Source organism: Ursus arctos, unplaced genomic scaffold (genome assembly GCF_023065955.2).
Source record: "Ursus arctos isolate Adak ecotype North America unplaced genomic scaffold, UrsArc2.0 scaffold_8, whole genome shotgun sequence".
NCBI classification, from domain to species: domain Eukaryota; kingdom Metazoa; phylum Chordata; class Mammalia; order Carnivora; family Ursidae; genus Ursus; species Ursus arctos.
In genome coordinates, this window is record NW_026623100.1 from 44,803,260 (window position 1) to 44,822,929 (window position 19,670).

Genomic DNA, 19,670 nt, shown 5'->3' on the forward strand with positions numbered 1-19,670 from the left:
CATATATTTGTCCAGTTCAGTAGTTGTTTGAGGCAGATGTGCAAATTTCGTCAATTTTACTCCATCTTTTCAGATCAACATAGAAAACAAACAAATAAATAAATAATTTAACTTAGAAATTCATAATATTTTCTATATTATCAATAGAAAACTTAAGTGGAAACTACATTATTAAACTTCTTTGTGTGAGTTTTCTCTATAGTTAAAATCAAATTGTACAACTTTATCTGTGTTCTGTCCCAGTTACATGGGCAGTTTCCACAAAGAAACCTAACTGTCAAAGAAAGAAAGAAAGAAAGAAAGAAAGAAAGAAAGAAAGAAAGAAAGAAAGAAAGAAAGAAAGAAAGAAATCTAATTGCCAATAATCTTTGGACAATGAATTTTCATATAAAATATATTGATGTTGATGGGCGCCTGGGTGGCTCAGTCAGTTAAACATCTGTCTTTTTTTCAGGTCATGATCCCAGGGTCCCAGAATCAAGCCCCTTGTCCAGCTCCCTGCTCAGCCAGGGGCCTGCTTCTCCCTCTCCTCTCTGCTCGTGCTGTCTCTCTCTCTCTTGCTATCTCTGTTTCTCTCTCTCAAATAAATAAATAAAATGTTTTAAAATATATATTTATGTTGAAACAATAATGATGAGCTTTAAAAAATACACAGATAGACACCTACTATCTCTTTCTATCTTAACGGAAGAATGGAGAACATAGTGCTATAAGGTAGTTAAGGCTCAGTGAAGAAATGCACTCCAATTTGAAATAAAAGGGCTTATTTTCCCTGGACTGAAAACACTGATATTATTTAGGAATATATTCCAAAAAGAGTACTAAATGTAGAGGTCTATCTAAAGAAAATACATCCTTGAAAATTCAGTATTTCTGAAATCATTTTATTTCTTAAAATGTCTACTTTAATCCATATCAGAAAAAGAATTTGTTTTAAAACTTGAAAGAAGCTAGATGGAAGACATTCCTGACCCTGTGGTTGATAAAAGAATTGCATACATTATATATGTATATTAATGTGGAACTTGATTCTATGTAGATTTCAAAGTTTTAAAAAGTATATAAATCCTGAGAAACTAAGACAATATGATTTATTTGATGTTTAATTAGAAAAGATAGTACAATATATCTCCCCCATCTATATTTTTGTTATCACCATGTTTAATTTGTAAAATCAATTAGGTGTTTTGTGGCTATTCATAACCTTTTTTATTTTTTAAAAGTGTATATATTTTGAATGCTGACTATGTGAAAATCACTAACTTAGAATAGCTTTTGTTTCAAAAGTAAGCTGGTTTTCCAAGTCATACCAGCCTGAGGTTAAGAAATGGGGCCTGAATAATTTTATTTTTGACAATTTACTGCTATTCTTTTTCTTTCTATGTCACTATCCCCTTCCTTTCTCACATCCACGACTGTTTCTCAGCGTGCCCTGGAGCAGCTCATGTGTACCATATAAGTCCCCTCTGCTTTTAGAGGACATTTCCTGTTTTCTCCTTTTCTTGCCCTTCCTAAAGTAATTCTATTACTGAGACCTCTGAAGCCTGTGAAAACTTTGTAAAGCTATTAACAAAGCCAATTACATTCTAGAAAAAGTCGTCAGTGCTATCCTGCACTAATGCTTTCTAAGTGAATATTTTCTCTTATGTCTTCTCTATTCCCAGTGGTTTTGACCCTGTTTATATATGGAGATCTCTGAACTCCCAAAATTCTGTAACAATAGCCCAAAAAGGGGAAATATCTTTGAACTGTATTCTCTTCGAAATTGATTTAACATTCACTTTAACTGGCAATCCTTTGCTCCAAATATCTTGCAGAAGTTTTAACTTTCATTTAATGCCCCATCACTAAAGATCTGAGTTTAATTAAACATCAAAATTAATTTCACAAATCAGGACAATTCTTTAAATCTCAGGGGATTGTGACTTTTTTATATACCTTATTATATTCTTTAAATAGTTTAGACTACAACAGTAATTTTCTCTATTAATCATATGTAATTTTTTTTTCAGTATCCCAGTAATACAAAGACCAATACTAGTTAGAGGATGCAGACTTTTCACCTTGAAAATTTTTAGGAAATTTAAAAAAAAATTTGAATCAGTTAGTTTGCCTACTTACTGTTTTAGATGATTTAATTAATCACAATGCATGACTAGGATTATATTCCCAATCAAACTGATTTTCTGTTTTTCAGAATAGCTAAGTTTCCTTAGCTCTCCTTATAGTTCTGGTATTTGCTTGAGTTAATACATTTTGCTTCCTAATACATTTTATTGGATTTGGGCTGACTGTGGGGTAATCAAAGAAAAAACACTAGTACTAAAATTAACTATACCACAACATCAAAAGTCTCATCCATGATTTACTTCTAGATGCATGTTGCAGAAACCATCTAAACTAACTAATGAAGTGGAAGGAAGAAAGGAAAAGGAAGGGAAAGGAGAGGGAGGAGAGAGGAAAGAAGTGAAAGGGAAGAAGAGAGGGATGGAAGGAGGGAAGAGGGAGGGAGGGAGGGAGGGAGAAAGAATCTGGACTGGAAAGCATTCAAGAGCCAGTAATTCCTTCTGACTTCTAGTATTTCTTTTCACATCTACTTTGGTCTGCTCTCTTACCAAAACAGTTTTCTAAGGCTTTATTGTCCACATAAAATAACGATCCCCAAACTTCTGAACTTTAAGTGTCTTTCAGTTTCACCAACAGAGAGAAGATAATTAGTTATTTTTGAATTCCAGTTTATAGTTCTTGTAGCAAATATGGATCCTGTGTCCACCCCTTGCCCAAGTAACTAGACAGAGGTAAAGAAAATAGAAATCTAGTTTGTGAACTGAGACAGCAGCCAACCATCAGAAAGAGGAAAGAAATTTTCAGAGAAAAGAGTTGTGATAACCAGACAGAACTGCCAAAATGTTTCTATGACACAGGAATTTCAATAAGGGTCAGACTGGTCAGTGTGAAAAACTTCTACAAAACAGCCATGAAGAATACTGATTAAGAAGGTAAAATATAACAACCCAAATGTATCACACTAGATACATTTATTTTATCTAGGCTTAGTACACACTGATGTGAACCCTTTCTTTAACCCCATTTCTTAATTTGATTCTTGTTTGCTTAAATATTTTATTTCCCCTATGTCCTCATGTACTCTTGTGTACAGATTCTCCTTGTCATTCTAAATTAATCTAAACGTACCTATCTCCCATTAAAGCTTCCACAAATTACAGTCCATATTGCACTTGGTTGATTATATATTGTGATATTATTTGTTTTTTTTTTCTCTCGTAACAGTTCTGTTTCTCTAATTTTCTTGAAAGAAGCGATTATATATTATACACTATTTTTATTCTCTAAAAACGTTGAAATATACTGGACACTCCTTATAAAATTATTTTGTCTCTAATTCAGACAGTTTTTTCAGTGCATTTATTTATTAAGCCTCCCTATGTGCAAGAATATGTGATACAGTTCATGAAAGTCAGGTATAAGAAGAGTGTTTTTTTTTTCCTGTTATTATTAATCCTTCTACTTTAGATATCTAAGTGCATAAGGGCATTACAACATAACATAAAGTAAAATTCACTTTTCCAAAGTTAATTTCATTAAAAGTTATGCTGAAACAATTAGATTGAGGTCATAATTTGCAAAGAAGAAAGGGTGAATTTCAAATTCTACCTTGAAATTATTCCTTTCATCCACAAAGTCAGACATCACACTTTGAATTAGGCATGATTATTTTTTTCTTTTTGTACCAAGTTCAAATATAAAGTCATTCCCAATTTTAGTTAATAATTTATACATACATATATTACAAGAATTTTAAAAGATGAATCCAATTCCAGGCAAATAAATCAAATTAGAGATTTAATGTGAAACCTTACCAGTTCAAACTTTTAAATTAGGGGAGAATATATGTTGACATTTACTAAAGCTTGGTCTGTGTAACGAAATGAGGTAGACATATTTGTATTATAAAGCAGGGGCAAAGATTGGTTGTTTGGTTCCTCAGAATTCTGCCCTTACTCCTGATTTCTGCAGCTGTCAAGGTGTCAATGGTGCTATTGTGGGGTTCAGTTACAGAGCCAGTTACTGACATTTATAACGTGTGAAATCACTGTAACTCTGTAGTTATCACATAGGGAAAATAGGTTTACAGAGGGTCCATCCCTTATGCTTACTTGACAACTGCTGTGGACTGAATTCTGCCTTCCCCTGCCTGCCCCCCCCCCCCAGTTCATATGTTGACATCCTAACCCCCAAAAGTGATCGTATGTAGAGATAGGGTTTGTAGGAGGTAATAAAGGTTAAAGGAGGCCGTAAGGGTCCGGTCCTAATCCTATAGAATTGGTGACATTGAAAGAAAAGGAAGAGAGAGAAATGTGTCTCTCTGCCATATAAGGACACAGTGAGCCAGGAAGTGAGGTCTCACCAGAACCTTATAGCATGTTGGCTCCTTGATCTCAGACTCCCAGCTTCCAGAACTGAGAGAAAATACATTTCGGTTATTTTAGCCACCCAGACTACAGTATTTTGTTATAGCAGCACAAGTTGACAGTTACAACGACTGATTATGATGATTTGAAACTTGAATACACGTTAATAAAATCATAATTTTAATGCTATATGTATGTGTGTATGTGTGTGTGTGTTATATGGGATGACAAGCAGAGAGAAAAGGTTTCTGCGGAAAATAATAAGGATGAGAAAAGAACAAAATAACAATGTGGACAAACCAAAAATTATTTATAATGAAAAACAAGTTTGTTTCATACTGTCTATGATATTACTGCAAATATGCAAATATGGATAAATTGAATATGCCTGTGAGCTATTTTTGAAATAATGAGCCTTAACATAGGATCATTTTGTCCCTGGTAAAGTTAGATATCCCACCGTTAGGCCTAAATTTTGGCAAAGGACTGTATGGCATTCCTCAAAATAGTGCCAAAGACCAAATTTAGAAACTCCATGACTAGTCCTGAACTGGTTCAATCCTCAGCCCTCAAATAGTGTTACGCTCTTTGTAATGTGAGTTCTTTCCAAAATTAGGAAACAAACAGGCAAATAAAAATACCATATGATTTTATCCAAGCAAACTGAAAAATGGAGAGGATTGTCTTGCTGATTTCAAGGTGTGTCAGTTAATTAATACCTTCAATTATCAGAAGGTCAGGGTCCAGAGACACACTGTTTCAAGCAGGAATCTATTGTTTGGGGCTCGAAGGTGTTTTTTTTTTTTTTTTTTTAAAGATTTATTTATTTATTTATTTGACAGAGATAGAATCAGCCAGCGAGAGAGGGAACACAAGCAGGGAGAGTGGGAGAGGAAGAAGCAGCCTCCTAGCGGAGGAGCCTGATGTGGGGCTCGATCCCATAACGCCGGGATCACGCCCTGAGCCGAAGGCAGACGCCCAAGGACTCTGCCACCCAGGCACCCCAGGGGCTTGAAGTTTTTTATGGCTTTTTCTACGATAGCATTTTCAATGGTATAATCCTTCCAGACTTTCATCATGTTCCCTGTGTCAGTGTTCTCTTCCATAGTGTTGGCAGTGTTTTCCATGGAGTACTGTGTAAGTGAGCCTTAATGGTCCTATGAATCCCCTGATCTAGAGGCTAACTTAGAGACATTATGTTTGGGAGCAAGTGGACCATTTTGACACTTAAGGTGTTGAACTCATGAGGTTCTGGGTGGCCAGTGGCATTGTTCAATATCAAAAGAACTTCAAAAAGCAGTTCCCTACTGGGAAGGTACTTCCTGACTTTAGGGATGAAGCATCAGTGGAATCAATCCAGAAGAGGTGTGGTTGCTGTCTGGGCCTTCTTGTACAACCAAATGACTGGAAGCCAATGTTTAAGTTTTCACTCCAAGACTTGGGGGTTAACAACGTTATAGATAAGGATCCTCCCGATCACAAACCCAACTACATTTGCACAAAACAATAGAGTTAGCCTATCCCTTCCTGCCTTAAATCCTAGTGTTTACTCCTTTTCCTTACTAACAAATGCTCTTTGTGGCATTTTTTCCCCAAAATAAGGTATTTTATCTGTAATAAAAACCTGTTCAGGAAGATCCCTTTCTCCTCAATGATTTTGTTAATGGCATCTAGGAATTCATCTGCTGCCTCTTGGCCAGCAGAAGCTGCCTTTCCTGTTATCTTGACCCATGTTAAGCTAAATCTCTTTCTAAAATTGTCAAACCATCCTTTTTGCTGCCATTAAATTCTATATCATTCAACATCCTTTTACTTAAGTTGTCGTATAATGACTTTGCTTTTTCTCAAGTCATATTAAAGTCTATAGGTATGCTTTTCTTATGGAAATTCTGCACCCACACAAAAGCTGCATTTTCAATTCAAGATTAAAAGGCATTTCACAAGGTTTTCACATTTGCCGGCATAGCTGCAAAGATGGCTTCACAAAAGTCCTCTTTTTTTTACAGTGGTCCTTTGCTAAATTCAAATATCTTAAAATGACGAGCACCCACAGCTGCAGACCTCAATCTATTATGTACAGAAAACAATTTAACTTTTTCTTGTAATGTCATGACTTTTTTCTGCTTCTTAGGAGCACTTCCAGCATCTCTAGTGACACTTCCTATTAGTCCCATGGTGTTATGGAAGGTGTATAGTATTGCACTAAACATGATTAAAAAATATGTGAGAACTATGAGAGATCACTTTTTACTGCAGTATGAAATTTGCTAGAGAGAATGAACTGCTCACACAGAGATGATTAGTGTCACGTGGCATTTTAAGTAGATAAAACACTTGAGCTCACTGCAATAGCAACAGGACGTGGCAACAAAATTAGCACAGCAGTACAGTTTGTACTACTGTTAATTTTATGCAATTATGATTTAATACTGCATCTTTACATTTATGTACATTTCTCTTTACTGTGAATGACACCATGTGCGGTATGTAAGTGAGTGCATATATTTTAATAAATTTTAACTTTTTATAATATATTGTCTATATTCTATGGTAGTAAATGATAAAACAGACTGGAATGTACATATATTTTAAGCATTTATGACACACCTAATGTTTTCTTAATTTTTGGGGGGTATTTCTAGGCTATGTGGTTCATCTGTGAGTTTTTTTCAAATTGTTACAAATATCCAAAAAATGTTCTAATACATTATTTTAAAAAGTGGTCATATAGGTGGACTCATGCAGTTCAAACCTGTGTTGTTCAAGGGTCAACTACAGTTCCACTCACAACTAAGATTTATTAAAGCAATTTATAAGGATAGATGGAGTTTGGAAGAAGCCACGTGTAGGTTTCCTTATGCTCTGTCCCCATCATGAGAGGTCATACAAAGTACACTTTTCCACAGCAACAAAAATGCACCAACATTTGTATGATGTTTCTGCCCAGGGAAGCTCATTTGAGACTCAGTGCCCAGAGTTTTTATTGGGGGCTGGTCTGGAGGCACACTGTCCCTGGCACATAGTAAAATTTCAAACTCTCAACACAAAAGTGGGCATTCAGTAAAAACTGCATTGTCTACACAAATAGTCTGGGCACAGTGGGCTGTCCTGCTCAATTAGGAAATGGTGAGAACACTTATGAAATCCAAGTTCCCAGATGTCAACCAATAGCAAACTTTGCAAGAAGGCCTTTTCTAAGGATAACAGTTTCAGGCCCGCTATGTTAATACTTTTCTGCATAGTGTAAAAGGTAGATCTCAGGATTGTGCATAAAGTAAACATGTAGTAAGTATAAATATTTTTCTACCTTTCCACTCCCCATTCATTCATTCTTTGCTCAGGTAGTACTATATATATATATATATATATATATATATATATATATATATATTAGGCTTAAGTTTTATTTGTATACAATTAGAAAAATAACTGTTAAATGTCTGGAAAAGTCAAGTGAAAGAAATTTCATATCAATCTTTTAGCCAATTGGATATTTACACTAAAGAGGTTTTCAATTTGAATTATTTCAAAATTACTTTTATTCTCTACTTTCATAGTTATTTGTAAATCATCAAAATCAATTGTTAAGATGCTCTCTACAAGTGTTAATGATGAATTTTCAATTCTCAACTGGATCTACATTTTAAAATATAGACACCAATTATGAGTTCCACAGGAGTCAGCATTGAAGTCCTTAAAACATGGACGCTAGAGTCCTGAGTTCAAATCTAAGTTATATCATTCAGTAACTTTAGTCCTTGGTTTAGTTACTTCAGCTATCTTTGCCTGCATTTTACCATTTGTCAGTATTCATATTATCTTGGCTCTAGCAGTTAGTACCCATGTTAAACTTAAAAACTACCTCTTTTCTCCATTTAGTAATATAAATGTTGAAAAGTACTTAGTGTACAAGTTTGCTATGAAACAAAAATAATAAGAATGTGTAAAAGCATTTTCTAAAACGTTTCAAATAATAGTGACTACTAATTGATTGAGAAGTTTGCTTTTAGTTAATGTGAACCCAATATGTTTAAATGATAATGGTATAGTATATGTTTACTGCAGAGATAACAGTTTTTGCATTCACAGAAAGAATGTTTTGTTAGGAACACAAGGCAAACACATTGAAATATGTAGTAGATTTACAGAAGTAAAAATACATCTTGTCACTTTGACTAGAAGATGCTTCAGATTATCAGGAAAGTGAATGAAAAGTGAAGAATGAAATCAATAGAGAAGACTTATCAGTGAGAACTATGGAGGTGGAGACCTAACCTGGGATTTGAAGAATAATTGAAATTCCAATACCAGTGATTTCCACCCCTACAAAAATTTCCAAAGCCTGGAACTCACCACAGATTCTAATTGGTTCTTTTTTAAAGGTTTCCAATTATTGCAAACATGTAGTTGACTTGAAAACCACTGTGTTAAATAAGCTTCCAGTTGCTTCTATTGCTATAGAATAGCATGAGAGCTTGTTAAAAAATGCAGAATCTCAGGTCCAAATCAAGACTCACTGATTTGGACTCTGCCTATTAAAATTTTATAAGTAATAGAAACAAGAGGACAGCTGAAAATAAAATTGCAAATTACCATCAGGCAGAAATGTGCACGTGCTCTTCAAACCTTCTACCAACCTTGGATATCCCAGTAGAACTTTCTCTCTTTCTTGTTCTACATTCTAATACGTGAGAAGTCATCTCCTGATTGAAATTATATAATTTGTTCAGTACTGTATAGTCAAATATACAATATCTTTTTAAACTTTTGACAATATTTCCAAAGACACAGTTACAAGTCAGAAAGTTAGATTTCAAGCACCACCTCCATGAGAATTCTCTACTTTAAACAACTGAGAGGACTGTTCACTTTCTTCACTTATGTTCAAGGCCTTAGAAAATAGTTATTTTTTCTCAAAGGGTTAAGGAACTCATAACATCTAAATGGATATCAGGATATCCTGGAATGAGGACACATGTTTATAAACAATATCAAGTTTAGAACCTTAAAGACAAAACAGGAGTTCCCATAAGTAAGAAGTTACGCTTTCTTTAAGAGGAAGTATTTTTTTCAAATTCAGGAAGTATTTTTCATGGGTAAACATGGGATAGTTTCTTAGGTTCCTTAGGTTTTTAGGTTTCTTAGATTGGGCTTCATGAATGATTCACCTCATGGCACTGGACATACCAATTAACCTCTCATCCATCTAAAAAAATAAAATAAAATAGCTTGAAGAAGCAGGCATTGATTTCTGATAAGTTAGACATCAAAATTTATTGATCAGGCAAGGCAATATTGACCAAAAATATCAAGAACAATACGTACTGCAAAGGAGGATGCATTTCTCTTTGCATCATTTTGCAGTCCAGTGCTGGAAATAGGGCTGTTTAAAACAGTGAAGACAAAGAAGTCCTCTGAAGATTTACTTTATATCCCTTTGCACTCCATTATCTCTGAGTAAAAGTGGGCATTTTCTTCTCATGAAATGCCAGGGAGCCCATTGTCATTTCCTGTGGAGGAAAACAAGGAGGCTTGCATTAAATGCAGATTAAAATGTTGCCTCGGTAAGGACAACACAGGAGATACTACAGACCTACAAATCAAGGTGGCAGCATAGGAAAACCCCGAACCCACCTTCTCCTATGATTAAAACAAATCTACAGCTACATGTGGAATGATTTTCTTCCAAAAAGAACTTGAGAACTAGGTGAACAGTCCCTCCACAACAAAAGACTTTTTAAAAGAGACTCAAGAAGAACAGGAGAGGCAGAGACATGACCTCACTTAGAACCCCACTAGTTCCTTGATTCCAGAACACAGCCTGTACCATGGACAATTTGAAAGGAATGGCAGGGGCCACCTGGGTGGCACAGTCTTTTGGGCATCCAACTTTTGGTTTTGGCTGAGGTGGTTATCTCACCCTTGTGAGATGAAGACCCGCATGGAACTCCATGTTGGGCTCTGCGCTTGGCTTGGAGTTGGCTTGTGTTTCTCTCTCCCTCTGCCCTGCTTTCAGGCACATGCATGCACGTACACTCTTTCTCAAATAAATAAATAAATCTTTAAAAGAAATTAAAAGGAATGGCAGCTTTCTTCATTGGATCTCACCTCTTACGATTGCATCCTTTCCCAATTTCATAGTTCTTTCTTTTCCTGGGAAGGATGTGATAAAACTCAGACAGCTCAGAAGAAAACCTGTAATATACTACAGGCACATTTGCATTAAAGGTTAGAAATAAAGAGGCTTTTGTTTAAACCCAAAGTATGAACTTGATAAAGTTGAGTCTGGCCAGGAAGTCAGCTAAATGTATTGGAAAATACAAAAGTATTTTCTAATGTCCTTCTTATTGAACCACAGAAGAAATGACATAATTTGTGTGCATATACTATCTACCCTGCTTCCTGGAGGAGTTCTGCTCTCTGAATTTGAAAAATAAATTATGTTTTATTTTAGGTTATATTTCATTTTCATGGTCAGTGATGAGATGATCTTTAAAGTTCCTTTGTAGCAACAGAGAAAATCCTAAATGTTGAATGTCTGTGTCAATTCTGGATCAGCTTTGATTGTTTTGTTTTTATTCGCAGTATGGTTATATTTTCCTGTTTATTGACATGCATGGTATTAATTGATTAGATGCTAAGCATTGTGAATTTCACTTGACGGATGCTGAATGTCTCTGAATTCCTATAAATATTCGTGGGCTGTGTTCTGGCACACAGTTAAATTATTTTGAAACAGTTTGATCCCTTCAGGAATTGCTTTAAAAAAAGAGAGAGGTATGATTCACATACCATAAAATGCACACTTTTAAAGTATACAGTTCATTGGTTTTTTTAATATTCAGAAGTTGCAAAAACATTACCAATAACTAAATCCAGAACATTTTTACTCCCCCAAAAAACAGCCCAGTACATGTTAGGAGTAGTAATTCCTAATTGCTTTACTCTACTGTAACTGGAACCATTCATCTATTTTTTGCCTCTATAGATTTGCCTATTTTCCTATCTTATATAAACATAATCATACAATAGTTGGCTTTCTGTGTCTGGCTTTTTTCACTTAGCAATGCTTTCAGGATCCATTAATGTTGAATTATGTATCTGTACTTTGTTCTTTTTATGATTGAATAATATTAATTTTATGGATTATACCATATTGTGCTTATTAATTCATTAACTGATGGATTCCTGGGTTCTTTCCAAATTTTGTCTACTGTGCATAATGCTGCTATGAACACTGGTATACAAGATTTTGCATAAACATATATTATTAATTCTTCTCGGTATGTGCCTAGGAGTAGAATTTCTGGATCATATGGCAACTGCTAAACTGTGTTTCCAAAGAGGTTGAACCATTTTATATTCCCATCAGTCATCTGTGATGGGAATTGTCATCCTAGCAAGTGTAAAATACAATGTTTTTGGTTTGCATTTCCCTTATAACTAATAAAACTGAGCATCTTTTTATGTGGTGATTGGTTGTTTGTGTATCTTCTTGGGAAAAATATCCAATCAAATCCTTTATTTTTTTAATGGACTTTTTTGTTGTTGAGTTGCAGTAATTCTTTGTATATTATGTATACTAGAACTTTTCAGATATATGATTTGCAATAATTTTCCTTTGTCCTATGTGCTGCCTTTTACTTTGTTGATTGTGTATTTTAAAGCACAGAAGGTTTTAATTTTTGTGAAATCCAATTTATCTATTTAGGTTTGTAATGCATTAAGAGTTAATTTTTTATGTAGTGAGAGGGAAGTTTCCAAATTTTTTTTCTTGTTGTCCTATTGATAATCAAGTTATCCCAACAGCAACATCTGTAGTAATACTATTTAGTATTTTTTTTTCAAAATAAATTGTCCTGGCACCTGTGGCAAAGAACCAGCTGACCGTAAATGTAGTATTTATTTCAGAACATTCAATTTTATTTCACAGAGCTGTATGTCTGTCCATACGCATGTACTACACTGCCTTGATTATTATAGCTTTGTTGTAAGTTTTTTAATAGAAAGTGTGTCTTCCAGTAGTTTTGTTCTTTTAGAAATTTATTTTGGCTATTATGTGTTCTTTGATTGGATTTTGGGGATTATCTTTTTAATTTCTTCCAAAACAAAATAGGCATTTGGAATTTTGATAGGGATTGAGGAATATTAGATCAATTTTGAGAGTATTGCCATCTTAGCAATATTAAGTCTTCTGATCCATGGACATGGGGTGTAATTCCACTTATTTAAGTCTTATTTCATTTCTTTTATAATGTTTTGTAGTAGTTACTGTACATGTCTTGTACTTTTTGTTATATACCTAAGTATTTTGTCCTTTTTGTTTGCTGTAGAATTGTTTTTTTATTTTATTTTATTTTTTAGGTAGTTCATTGAAAATGAGTAGAAACACAATTGATTTTATACTTATCTGTTATCCTGTAATCTTGCTAAACTTATTTATTAGCTGTAATATTTTCATGTGAATTCCATAGGAATTTTTCACATATAAGATCAGGTCATATGTAGATGGAGACTTTTATTTCTTCCTTTCCAATAAGGGTGACTTTTATTTCTTTTTCTTGTCTAACTTCCCTGGATAGAACCTCCAGTATGATGTTGAATAGACGTAATGCGAGCAGAAATCCTTGTCTTGGTCCTGATCTTAGATGAAAAGCTTTGAACTTTTCCCCGTTAAGTGTGATGTTGGCCTGGGTTTTATTTGGTTAAAGAAGTTTCTTTATATTTCTAGGTGTTAGTGTTACTCTCTTAATAAGGCATATTACATTGATTTTTGTATGTTGAACCAAGCTTTCATTCCCAGGATGAATTTCATTTGTTCATGCTGTATAATCATTTTTATACATTGCACAATTCTGCTTGCTAGTATTTTGTTGGTGATTTTTGCATCTATATTCATAAGGTATATTGATCTATAGTTTTTCTTTCTTGTAATGTGTTTATTTTGTTTTGCTCTCTGGGCAATACTGACCTAATACATTGAGTTGGGGAATTTTTCCTTTCTATTCTAACTTTTGGAAGAGTTTGTGAAGAATTGGTTTGTTTTTTGTTTTTGTTGTTGTTGTTGTTTTAATCTAGACAATAGTGTAAAAAAAGATATTTTCAGTTGTTACTTGGCAACTCTAGTGATCTGTGAAGATCTGAGGCTCTAGGAAATATTCTATCTTGAATAAAAAATTTTAAAAGCTACCACTTACTGAGATCCTAATATGTATCAGATGCTTTAATGCATTATCTCATGCAGTCATAACACAAATGGTGCAGATAACTTCATTAACTTCTCTGTTTATTATCTTTCAGTTAATAAGAGGTTAAGATGGGATTTCAATCCTAGTTTACATAATTCCAAAGCCCTGCAATTTCAACTAGATACCATATCCACCAAATGTTTTAGTATGGCCTCTGATGATGAGAATATAGACTCTGAGTCTTCATCCTAAAATAATTGAGCTGAGGGGAAACTCAGAGATAATTCTTAGTTGTGGACGAAAGGCGTGGAACATGGTAGGAAATTGATAAGATCACTTAGCTAGATTTATATTAAGAATAGGGGTGTTTTTCTAATTACTTTTGTAAAGACTATAGAGCCGGTGATTTGTTAGCATTATCTTCACATATATAGTCCCATGCTTTCTAAATGATGAGCATGATTGGTAAGGAGTTGGTGTTACTTTGTGGGAGGAAGGGACTTCAAAAGCAAAACGGAACATACAATTCCAAAAAAACAATTTTTGTTTTTCCCAGCTTTTTACTACAATTACCATCCTAAAAATTTGAAAGAGTTTTACAGAGAACACTGATAAACATATTACCGAGATTAATATTTTATTATACTTGCTCTATCATATGTCCATTCCTGTACAAAGCCATTAATTTATGTTATTTTCTATACACTTCAAAGTAAATTTTTGCTAAATATCTAAATATGCATATCATTAATTAGAGTTCAATACCTTTATTTTACTTTTAACGCAAAATCTATATACAGTGAATGTACAGTTCACAAGTGTACATTCAGAGAGTCTAGACAGATGTATGCATCTGTTTAACTCCAAACACTAGCTAATTACAAAACTTTATCATTGGTCAGAAATCTCTCTATGCGATCTGTCAGTCACTTTCTGCTCCCATCCCTGAGAGGCCATCATTTTGTCCTCTTCCTTTTTTCCCATAGAATTGGTTTGCCTGGGTGGTTCGTCGGGTTAGCATCTGCTTTCGGCACAGGTCATGATCCCAGGGTCTCAGGATTGAGCCCTGGATTGGGCTTCCTGCTCAGCAGGGAGTCTCTTTCTCCCTCTGCCTCTCCCCCTGGCTTGCATGCTCTCTCTCTCGCTCACTTTCTCTCTCTCAAATGAATAAATAAAATCTTAGCACACACACACACACACACACACACACACACAAAAAGAATTGGTTTCCCTCTTCCAGAATTTCATATTAATGAAATCATGCATTATGTATTTTGGAAAAGTTTTTTTCCTAATATAGATAATATTTTTTGAGATTCATGCACATAACTTAGTATGTTATCCTTACCTTCATTTAAAAATTGTGTGTTGTTTTTTAGTATATTCTCATAATGCCCTAGGTTATGCTGAATGTTCTATGTCCTTTATATTTCCATTAAAATTTTGGATTCAGCTTGTAAATTTCTATGAAATAAAAGACTACTTTAATCGTAATTGTAATTGTACTGAATCTATAAATTAATTGGGACAGTTAATATCTTAACAATATTGAGTATACCATTCTATGAGTATGACTTCTTTTCCCATTTATTTGGTCTTTTCTAATTTACTTTATCAATATTTTGTAATTTTCAGTGTAGAGTTGTGGACAACTTTTGGTAAATGTATTCCTGTTTTATATTTTTAACACTACTATTAATGGAATTTATTTTTATTATTTCTAATTGTTTGCTACCAGTATCTGAAATACAGTTTTTAATAATACTAACCTTGAATACTGTGACCTTACTAAATTCAATTTTTAGGTCCAAAAGAAATCTTGTATATTTCTTAGTACTTCTTTTAATCAATCATATAATATCCAAGTAGAAATAATTTTCCATATATGTATATATGATAAATATATGTAGTATATATATATATACACATATATGTATGATAAATATATGTAGTATATATATATATATACACATATATGTATGATAAATATATGTAGTATATATTTATGTATATAATTCTCTTTCTATATATATAATATTGCACTGGCAAATGCCTTCATAAAATGTTGCATTTATATAATAAAAGTGGATATTTAGAGGGGAAGTATTTTATGTTTACCAAGGTAATTATTATTTTAGTGTTCTTCATTCCTTCCTGAAATCTGAGGTATCATATTTCTTCTCTTGGAAGAATTTTCCTCAGAATTTATTGTAGGGTGGGTCTACTGACTACAAATTCTCTTGTTTTCTTTTTTCTGAAAATGTTTTTTGCCTTAATTCTCAAAGGATATTTAAACTGGATTTCAGATTTTGGTTTGACATTTAAATTGTTCTCAATGCACGTAATAAATCCACTATCTTCTAGATTCCAGTTTCAGATGAGGAATCAGTGGTTATCTGAATCATTTTCTCCCTACATGAAATCTGTTATTTTATCTTGGCTGCTTTCAAGATTTTCTCTTCATCTTTGGTTGTCAGCAGCTTTAATATATTGTGTGTAGAGTATTTCATTTGTATTTATTCTGCTTTTATTTGCTGGGCTGCTTACATCTATATATTTTTTGTATTTCATCAAATTTGGGAAATTTTACCCATTATTTCTTCAAATATTTTGTTTTGTCCTGTTCTCTCCCTCCTTTCCTGTTAGGTCTATAATGAAATATCTGTTATAGGTTTGATATTGGCAGGTTCCTAAGACTCTGATACATATATGTATTTTTTCAATAATTGATCTCAACTGTCATGGAGACTATGACTTAGCTAAGAAGAAACCAACACATATGAAACTAATGATACATATAACTGCTGAACATATAAGAAAAAAAAACATGAATATCATGGCATGTCTATACTGTCAACAATGCTGTTTGCTCTTGTTTTTGTCTTGTTTTTAGTATGTGGTTTCATTGTTGAGTTACCATGATGACATTGTTGCTACCTTTTGAGGGTAACACATATAAACAATGTCTTATTTTCAGACAGAGACTGTTTCAAGTACTATGTTCTTTATTCCCCCCATTTTCAGATGGAATTTACTCACACTATGCAAAAGTTCTTGAAAATAATTTAACTTATTTCAACCAATAAGTTACATTATATTAATTTAGAAAGTAAAATCTCTGAAATAATCTATTATTTTTATCTTAACCTGTCATACCAGTCAACTTTCCATTCATTTGCTCTCAGGCTGCTCATCATATCTCATTCAAGTCAAAATGGCTTGTTTCGTAATAACTCTTAGGGCTGTCTCAAGATATTGCATTTTCTAGAAATAGCATTTTCCTCACTTCAGTTTAGCTTGTGCATGGGCTAAGAGCAAGCCTTTCTCATTTAAAAATATGCAATGCATGAACAAAACTATTAATGGGGATGGTGTCATAAGTAGGCTGGTAACATGAAGAGGTGTTTGCTGTTTTTGAGGAAAAATGCCATATTCAGTTGGTAGAAGTGTACACAGCTGTGTTTGGGTTCATCAGACATCTCATGATAAACATCTGAGGTTTCCTTATTTTCCAAGTGTTTTGCCACATGCATTTCCCCTTATTTTTTAACATGGAGAGAGTTTCAAAAGCCCCATATGCTGCAAGTTGCCATTTCATCTGTTTATCAAAATAGATGCATAAGTAGGCTTTGCTGTCAATAAATTATGTTGAATGGGTTTATGGCCTGTTTTTCTTTCTTCCAGATAACAAGATAGCTCAAAAATAAACATTCCAAAGCCAGAGGATTCTGACATCATTGCCAGGATTTTCATATATCCTGGAATATGTACTTAAACTTACTAAATGTTGGCAACTTTTCTTGGTCACCAAGTCAAATCAGTTTCCTAGTTGTATCATGTCTGCAGCTCTTCTCTGTTTAGATTAGTTAACATTTTTTAACAGAATTTCAAGAGAGAAGGAGACTGTTTCTAGAATCCTATCTTATAAAATTCTAAATTGAACTACTGTGAGTCATTGATACAATCAATACTTCCCTAATCTTCAGTCATGACCATAATCAGTCCTACTTAAAATTGAAGGTTTGTGATTTTAGAAACATTGCTTTGTCTTGATGGTGGTCCATCATTCCCCTACTTGACTTTTTATCTCTTGGCTAAAGCTCAAAATTAAGCTAATTATTGAGAAGTTCCTTTTTTTGTTGTTGTTGTTTTTTTCAGTTTGTTTGCTTATCTTGTTGGATGCTATTAGTATAAATGGCTTAGCTTTTTGACAATTATTTAAGACCCTTATTAACTGTTTGTTGACTTTCTTAAAAAAATAAGTTGTTAATTTTTATTACAAATTAAAGATTAAGTTCTTAAAAATCCAATTTGACCAGATATGAAACAATTTAAAAAACTAAAGGTGTGTTGAGGAGGAAAAAAAAAAAAAAAAACAGGCTTAAAAAAAAACAAATAAATGCAACATATTTACCATCACCAAAAAGAGACATATTTAGGTAGAATAATTTAAAAAACAACCATGCTGCATAGATAATGCAGATAGTCCTAGTTATCTGGTCAGTGGCCAAAAAGCAAGCATTCATAGTTTACAGTTCCCATCAGTTGTTCAATTCTCTTTGCTGGGATTTCATATTCATTTCTTTTTGTTGAATGACTAAGCCCTAAACTGGATGATGATAGAGATGGTAATGGTAAGCCAGCATTTACTCAGCCCCCCACCCCCACCTCACTTCTAGCTTTGGGAGTGGACATACCGGCTGGTAAATGCACTCCTTTGGTCTCTTTGACATCTTATGGTTTAGGGTTTTCTGAGTGTCTGTGCAGGTAATTGAAGTTGCCTTGGTACTGACTTTGAAGTGGCTGCTGACATTGGGTCTCATTGCCTTGATTTTCCTTATCTTCTTCATTGCTGTCCTTCCTCGGCTCTCTTGTCAATGAGGACCCCTGCGGAATCCAGGTCTATAACCCCCATACATATTCTGTCTCACTGGTCTACCTTGTTCTTCTGAACCCTGGTTATCAGGTCCCTGCATCACCTCTCTCTGTATAGTAGGGTTGGAATGCTATAGTCAGCGTCCATGGGATCTCTGCAGGTAGAAAGATGGCAACTGTCACCTGAGGTAGAGTGGGCACTGCTGGGCCTGGTCTTCAAGAGTACTCTCTGATCGCACATTCTTTTCCCCATGCTCACTATTCTGGTTATCCTGATGGCAATTGCATGGAAGATCTCTGGAATGTGGATGTGGATGCGGTATATAATGGTGACAATCTGCTACATGTTTACTGCCTTAAACTGGATCTCCACCAGGATCAGTAACATTTGCTGCCTCCACATCCTTTTCTCCTTCAACAACATCAAACTCCAGTCTCCCCATTCCTACACTTCTGGGGTTATTCTTTATGACAGTCTGGTGTACAAATGCATCTTCCTTCATATCATTTTTATTGACAAAACCGTATCTGTTTCTTACCTCAAACCATTTTACTGTCCCCAAAACCTTAGTTGCAATGATCTTCTTGTCCTTACCTGCAGGGAATGCTGTGTGCAGTCCCCTGGACTGCTCTTCACTGTGGTGCCAGGTTTGGTGTCTGCATCTGCTGCTGGTTGCTGCTGGGTCTCAGCCTGGCTGCTCATGGTGCCTTGATAGTCACTGAGGTCACCTGTGGTACCTACAGCTCCACCTGGGTGTAGTGGAAACGAGGCAGGTGGCAGGGATGGGGCTGCTCTGGGCTTTCTGAGGTCCCCACTCTCCACTCCCACTGCCTATCAAATTGAATGGCTTAGCTTTTAAAGTTAGGTACTTGTGGATTTAAACTGCACTCTTCCTTTTTTCTTATATGCCTAGTTACCCTTCTGTAAAATGGGACTAAAATAGCTATTTTTTAGTAATATTATGAAAACAGAATGAGAAAATTAACATAAAACTCAGTAGAGTTGCCATGAATTTGAAATGAAATAGATAATAAATATTAGTTTTCTTAAACTTCCTATGAAAACTTAAATTCAAGAGGAAAATAACTTCAAATTTTAACTTTCAGTTATTAGCATAGTTAGCTACTTATTTCCACATTAAGAAAAAAAAAGAAAGGAAAGGAGTACAAATGA

At 34.3% G+C, this 19,670-nt stretch overlaps 1 pseudogene; it reads right to left on the reverse strand.

The window, feature by feature from the left end:
• Positions 1-18,355: 18,355 nt before the first annotated feature.
• LOC113268738 (Y-box-binding protein 1-like) lies at positions 18,356-19,199 on the reverse strand (annotated as a pseudogene).
• Positions 19,200-19,670: the final 471 nt, after the last annotated feature.